This window comes from Lolium rigidum, chromosome 4, assembly GCF_022539505.1.
Source record: "Lolium rigidum isolate FL_2022 chromosome 4, APGP_CSIRO_Lrig_0.1, whole genome shotgun sequence".
NCBI lineage: Eukaryota > Viridiplantae > Streptophyta > Magnoliopsida > Poales > Poaceae > Lolium > Lolium rigidum.
This window is the reverse complement of record NC_061511.1, coordinates 246806458-246813564: the sequence shown is the minus strand read 5'-3', so window position 1 is coordinate 246813564 and position 7107 is coordinate 246806458.

The window sequence follows — 7107 nt, the reverse complement described above, 5'->3', positions numbered from 1 at the left end:
CATCCTGGATCATGCAGTCACCCCATTTCAGTTGCTCAGGGTACGAATTTCAGCCAGATCGGTCTTCAGATCGGCTGTGAGGCCTTTTGCTTCGTCTTGAGAACGGGCAATAAGGGATTCCTTGTCTTGGATGAGCTGTTTGGTCACCCTTACCCTCTCTTCAAGACTCTCCAGCTCCTTGCGCAGGGTCTCGAGTTCGGCGCGATTGGCAGAAGTGTCCGTCTTAGCGTCCAGAGCAGCCTTCTTCTCATTGAGCCGTCGACACTTTTCGGCAATATCGGCTCTCAGCGAAAGCTGGGAGCGGCGAAGACCAATCCTTTGTCGAGCCGATTGCACCCTTGACTTAAAGACCGACAGGGTAACAGCGGGCCAGAGCTTCACTTGCAGTGTCATAGGGAGATGGGGCTGGATGTCCTCGAGGATGCCTTTGGCTTCCTCGGAATTTTCAATCAGAGTCTCAGTTGAGGCAGAAAGCAAGTCTTTGAGACGCTGGAGCGGACCATGGACCGTACTAGGACTCGGCTCTCCGCTTGCCTTGGGGGGAGTGGGTTCGATGGATTCCGGATCGAACGTCAGCAAGCTCGAGAGATCACAACCCTGATAGGGCAAACAAAGTGAGTTAGCATGCAATGAAGAAATTGATGGAGCCGAGGAGGAGGGGCATACCTCTCCCATTGTAGGAGGAACAGCCGATGTCGTGACGATCGGCTTTTCTGTGGACTGAGATGGGTCAGCCACTTGGGCAGACGCGTGATACGTCTCCGACGTATCGATAATTTCTTATGTTCTATGCCACATTATTGATGTTATCTACATGTTTTATGCACACTTTATGTCATATTCGTGCATTTTCTGGAACTAACCTATTAACAAGATGCCGAAGTGCCGATTCGTTGTTCTGCTGTTTTTGGTTTCAGAAATCCTAGTAACAAAATATTCTCGGAATTGGACGAAATTAAAGCCCAGGGGCCTATTTTTCCACGAAGCTTCCAGAAGTCCGAAGACGAGACGAAGAGGGGCCACAGGGGAGCCAAACCCTAGGGCGGCGCGGCCCCCCCCTTGGCCGCGCTGCCCTGTCATCTGGGCCCCCTGTGCTGCCTCTTGACTTGCCCTTCCGCCTACTTAAAGCCTCCGTGACGAAACCCCCAGTACCGAGAGCCACGATACGGAAAACCATACTGAGACGCCGTCGCCGCCGATCCCATCTCGGGGGATCCAGGAGATCGCCTCCGGCACCCTGCCGGAGAGGGGATTCATCTCCCGGAGGACTCTACGCCGCCATGGTCGCCTCCGGTGTGATGTGTGAGTAGTCTACCCCTGGACTATGGGTCCATAGCAAGTAGCTAGATGGTTGTCTTCTCCCCATTGTGCTATCATTGTCGGATCTTGTGAGCTGCCTAACATGATCAAGATCATCTATCCGTAATTCTATATGTTGCGTTTGTTGGGATCCGATGAATAGAGAATACTTGTTATGTTGATTATCAAAGTTATGCTTATGTGTTGTTTATGATCTTGCATGCTCTCCGTTACTAGTAGATGCTCTGGCCAAGTAGATGCTTGTAACTCCAAGAGGGAGTACTTATGCTCGATAGTGGGTTCATGCTCGCATTGACACCGGGACAGTGGATGAAAAGTTCTAAGGTTGTGTTGTGCTGTTGCCACTAGGGATAAAACATTAGTGCTATGTTCAAGGATGTAGTCACTAGTTACATTATGCACCATACTTAATGCAATTGTCTGTTGTTTACAACTTAATACTGGAGGGGGTTCGGATGATAACCTGAAGGTGGACTTTTTAGGCATAGATGCAGTTGGATGGCGGTCTATGTACTTTGTCGTAATGCCCAATTAAATCTCACTATACTCATCATGATATGTATGTGCATTGTCATGCTCTCTTTATTTGTCAATTGCCCAACCGTAATTTGTTCACCCAACATGCTGTTCGTCTTATGGGAGAGACACCTCTAGTGAACTGTGGACCCCGGTCCAATTCTCTTTCTTGTAATACAATCTACTGCAATACTTGTTCTACTCGTTTTCTGCAAACAATCATCTTCCACACAATACGGTTAATCCTTTGTTACAGCAAGCCGGTGAGATTGACAACCTCACTCGTTTCGTTGGGGCAAAGTACTTTGGTTGTGTTGTGCAGGTTCCACGTTGGCGCCGGAATCCCTGGTGTTGCGCCGCACTACATCTCGCCGCCATCAACCTTCAACGTGCTTCTTGGCTCCTCCTGGTTCGATAAACCTTGGTTTCTTTCGAGGGAAAACTTGCTGCTGTGCGCATCATACCTTCCTCTTGGGGTTGCCCAACGAACGTGTGAAATACACGCCATCAAGCATATTTTCTGGCGCCGTTGCCGGGAGATCAAGACACGCTGCAAGGGGAGTCTCCACTTCTCAATCTCTTTACTTTGTTTTTGTCTTGCTTTATTTTATTTACTACTTTGTTTGCTGCACTAAATCAAAATACAAAAAAATTAGTTGCTAGTTTTACTTTATTTGCTATCTTGTTTGCTATATCAAAAACACAAAAAAATTAGTTACTTGCATTTACTTTACTTATTTCATCATGTTTCCTTTTAATTTTACCACAAAGAACATACCGGTAGGACGTGGGTCTATAGTTGGGAGAAATAATATAGAAGAATTCTTCAACCATGTTAGTACCACTGAAAATTTTGAAGATAGACACTTGGTAGACCTTGCGCCTACTTATGAAATTGCTGCTGCGCATTTAGTTCGCTTGTTGGAAACTAAATTTGTTAATCTTAATCCTATAATCCAACACATGTTTTTCACACTTGGCGATATGGAAGAAGGGGAAAAGAAAGATTTTGTATTAGAAACCCTTCTTAGAGAATTTGGTGGTCTAGCAAGGGAAGCTAGAAAGGTGTTTGCTAAATTTAATATGCTTGGTTCCCCTACTAATTTTGTTAGTCTCCTTGAAAAGATGGATATGGATAGGATAAGATACACTAATAATATTGATGATGGTGGGGAGATCAAAGCACCAATACCATGCAAGCTCCTAGCTATGAATGATGCGCTAGAAAATAACTATGCATGGATTGTTCCTGAAATTTTGTTTGATGAGAGTAGTACGCCTAAGACTAATGAAAAGGGAGATGCTAGAACTTATGTATCTAATATATTATGCCTAGTTGAGAAAACTCCGCACCTCGCTGAGAATGCACCACCCTTTGATAATACTTGATACACACTTTCTGCGCCTAGCTGAAAGGCGTTAAAGAAAAGCGCTTATGGGAGACAACCCATGTTTTTACCTACAGTACTTTGTTTTTATTTTGTGTCTTGGAAGTTGTTTACTACTGTAGCAACCTCTCCTTATCTTAGTTTTATGTTTTGTTGTGCCAAGTTAAGCCGTTGATAGAAAAGTAAGTACTAGATTTGGATTACTGCGCAGTTCCAGATTTCTTTGCTGTCACGAATCTGAGCCCACTGCCCTGCAGGAAGCTCAGAAAATTATGCCAATTTACGTGCATGATCCTCAGATATGTACGCAACTTTCATTCAATTTGAGCATTTTCATTTGAGCAAGTCTGGTGCCATTTTAAAATTCGTCAATACGAACTGTTCTGTTTTGACAGATTCTGCCTTTTATTTCGCATTGCCTCTTTCGCTATGTTGGATGAATTTCTTTGATCCACTAATGTCCAGTAGAATTATGCAATGTCCAGAAGTGTTAAGAATGATTGTGTCACCTCTGAATATGTCAATTTATATTGTGCACTAACCCTCTAATGAGTTGTTTCGAGTTTGGTGTGGAGGAAGTTTTCAAGGATCAAGAGAGGAGTATGATGCAACATGATCAAGGAGAGTGAAAGCTCTAAGCTTGGGGATGCACCCGGCGGTTCACTCCTGCATATATCAAGAAGACTCAAGCGTCTAAGCTTGGGGATGCCCAAGGCATCCCCTTCTTCATCGACAACATTATCAGGTTCCTCCCCTGAAACTATATTTTTATTCCATCACATCTTATGTGCTTTTTCTTAGAGCGTCGGTTTGTTTTTTTTTTGTTTTTTTTGTTCTGTTTGAATAAAATGGATCCTAGCATTCACTTTATGGGAGAGATACACGCTCCGCTGTAGCATATGGACAAGTATGTCCTTGGTTTCTACTCATAGTATTCATGGCGAAGTTTCTTCTTCGTTAAATTGTTATATGGTTGGAATTGGAAAATGATACATGTAGTAATTGCTATAAATGTCTTGGGTAATGTGATACTTGGCAATTGTTGTGCTCATGTTTAAGCTCTTGCATCATATGCTTTGCACCCATTAATGAAGAAATACATAGAGCATGCTAAAATTTGGTTTGCATATTTGGTTTCTCTAAGGTCTAGATAATTTCTAGTATTGAGTTTGAACAACAAGGAAGACGGTGTAGAGTCTTATAATGTTTTCAATATGTCTTTTATGTGAGTTTTGCTGTACCGTTCATCCTTGTGTTTGTTTCAAATAAGCCTTGCTAGCCTAAACCTTGTATCGAGAGGGAATACTTCTCATGCATCCAAAATACTTGAGCCAACCACCATGCCATTTGTGTCCACCATACCTACCTATACTACATGGTATTTTTCCGCCATTCCATAGTAAATTGCTTGAGTGCTACCTTTAAAATTCCATCATTCACCTTTGCAATATATAGCTCATGGGACAAATAGCTTAAAAACTATTGTGGTATTGAATATGTAATTATGCACTTTATCTCTTATTAAGTTGCTTGTTGTGCGATAACCATGCTTACTGGGGAACGCCATCAACTCATTGTTGAATTTCATGTGAGTTGCTATGCATGTTCGTCTTGTCTGAAGCAAGAGAGATCTACCACCATATGGTCAAGCATGCATATGTTAGAGAAGAACATTGGGCCGCTAACTAAAGCCATGTTCCATGGTGGAAGTTTCAGTTTTGGACAACAAACCTCAAATATCAAATGAGAAAATTATTAATTGTTGTTATATGCTTATGCATAAAAGAGGAGTCCATTATCTGTTGTCTATGTTGTCCCGGTATGGATGTCTAAGTTGAAGAATAATCAATAGCGAGAAATCCAATGCGAGCTTTCTCCTTAGACCTTTGTACGGGCGGCATAGAGGTACCCCTTTGTGACACTTGGTAAAAACAATGCATGTTATGATCCAGGTAGTCCAAGCTAATTAGGACAAGGTGCGGGCACTATTAGTACACTATGCATGAGGCTTGCAACTTATAAGATATAATTTACATGATGCATATGCTTTATTACTACCGTTGACAAAATTGTTTCATGTTTTCAAAATCAAAGCTCTAGCACAAATATAGCAATCGATGCTTTTCCTCTATGAGGACTATTCTTTTATTTTCAATGTTGAGTCAGTTCACCTATTTCTCTCCACCTCAAGAAGCAAACACTTGTGTGAACTGTGCATTGATTCCTACATACTTGCTTATTGCACTTATTATATTACTCTATGTTGACAATATCCAGGAGATATACATGTTATAAGTTGAAAGCAACCGCTGAAACTTAATCTTCTTTTGTGTTGCTTCAATACCTATACTTTGAATTATTGCTTTATGAGTTAACTCTTATGCAAGACTTATTGATGCTTGTCTTGAAGTGCTATTCATGAAAAGTCTTTGATTTATGATTCACTTGTTTACTCATGTCATATACATTGTTTTGATCGCTGCATTCATTACATATGCTTTACAAATAGTATGATCAAGATTATGATGGCATGTCACTCCAGAAATTATCTGTGTTATCGTTTTCCCTGCTCGGGACGAGCAGAACTAAGCTTGGGGATGCTGATACGTCTCCGACGTATCGATAATTTCTTATGTTCTATGCCACATTATTGATGTTATCTACATGTTTTATGCACACTTTATGTGATATTCGTGAATTTCTGGAACTAACCTATTAACAAGATGCCGAAGTGCCAGTTGCTGTTTTCTGCTGTTTTTGGTTTCAGAAATCCTAGTAACAAAATATTCTCGGAATTGGACGAAATTAAAGCCCAGGGGCCTATTTTTCCACGAAGCTTCCAGAAGTCCGAAGACGAGACGAAGAGGGGCCACAGGGGAGCCAAACCCTAGGGTGGCGCGGCCCCCCCCTTGGCCGCGCCGCCCTGTCATCTGGGCCCCCTGTGCCGCCTCTTGACTTGCCCTTCCGCCTACTTAAAGCCTCCGTGACGAAACCCCCAGTACCGAGAGCCACGATACGGAAAACCATACTGAGACGCCGTCGCCGCCGATCCCATCTCGGGGGATCCAGGAGATCGCCTCCGGCACCCTGCCGGAGAGGGGATTCATCTCCCGGAGGACTCTACGCCGCCATGGTCGCCTCCGGTGTGATGTGTGAGTAGTCTACCCCTGGACTATGGGTCCATAGCAGTAGCTAGATGGTTGTCTTCTCCCCATTGTGCTATCATTATCGGATCTTGTGAGCTGCCTAACATGATCAAGATCATCTATCTGTAATTCTATATGTTGCGTTTGTTGGGATCCGATGAATAGAGAATACTTGTTATGTTGATTATCAAAGTTATGCTTATGTGTTGTTTATGATCTTGCATGCTCTCCGTTACTAGTAGATGCTCTGGCCAAGTAGATGCTTGTAACTCCAAGAGGGAGTACTTATGCTCGATAGTGGGTTCATGCATGCATTGACACCTGGGACAGTGACAGAAAGTTCTAAGGTTGTGTTGTGCTATTGCCACTAGGGATAAAACATTAGTGCTATGTTCAAGGATGTAGTCACTAGTTACATTACGCACCATACTTAATGCAATTGTCTGTTGTTTACAACTTAATACTGGAGGGGGTTCGGATGATAACCTCGAAGGTGGACTTTTTAGGCATAGATGCGAGTTGGATGGCGGTCTATGTACTTTGTCGTAATGCCCAATTAAATCTCACTATACTCATCATGATATGTATGTGCATTGTCATGCTCTCTTTATTTGTCAATTGCCCAACCGTAATTTGTTCACCCAACATGCTCGTTCGTCTTATGGGAGAGACACCTCTAGTGAACTGTGGACCCCGGTCCAATTCTCTTTACTCGTAATACAATCTCATCGCAATAC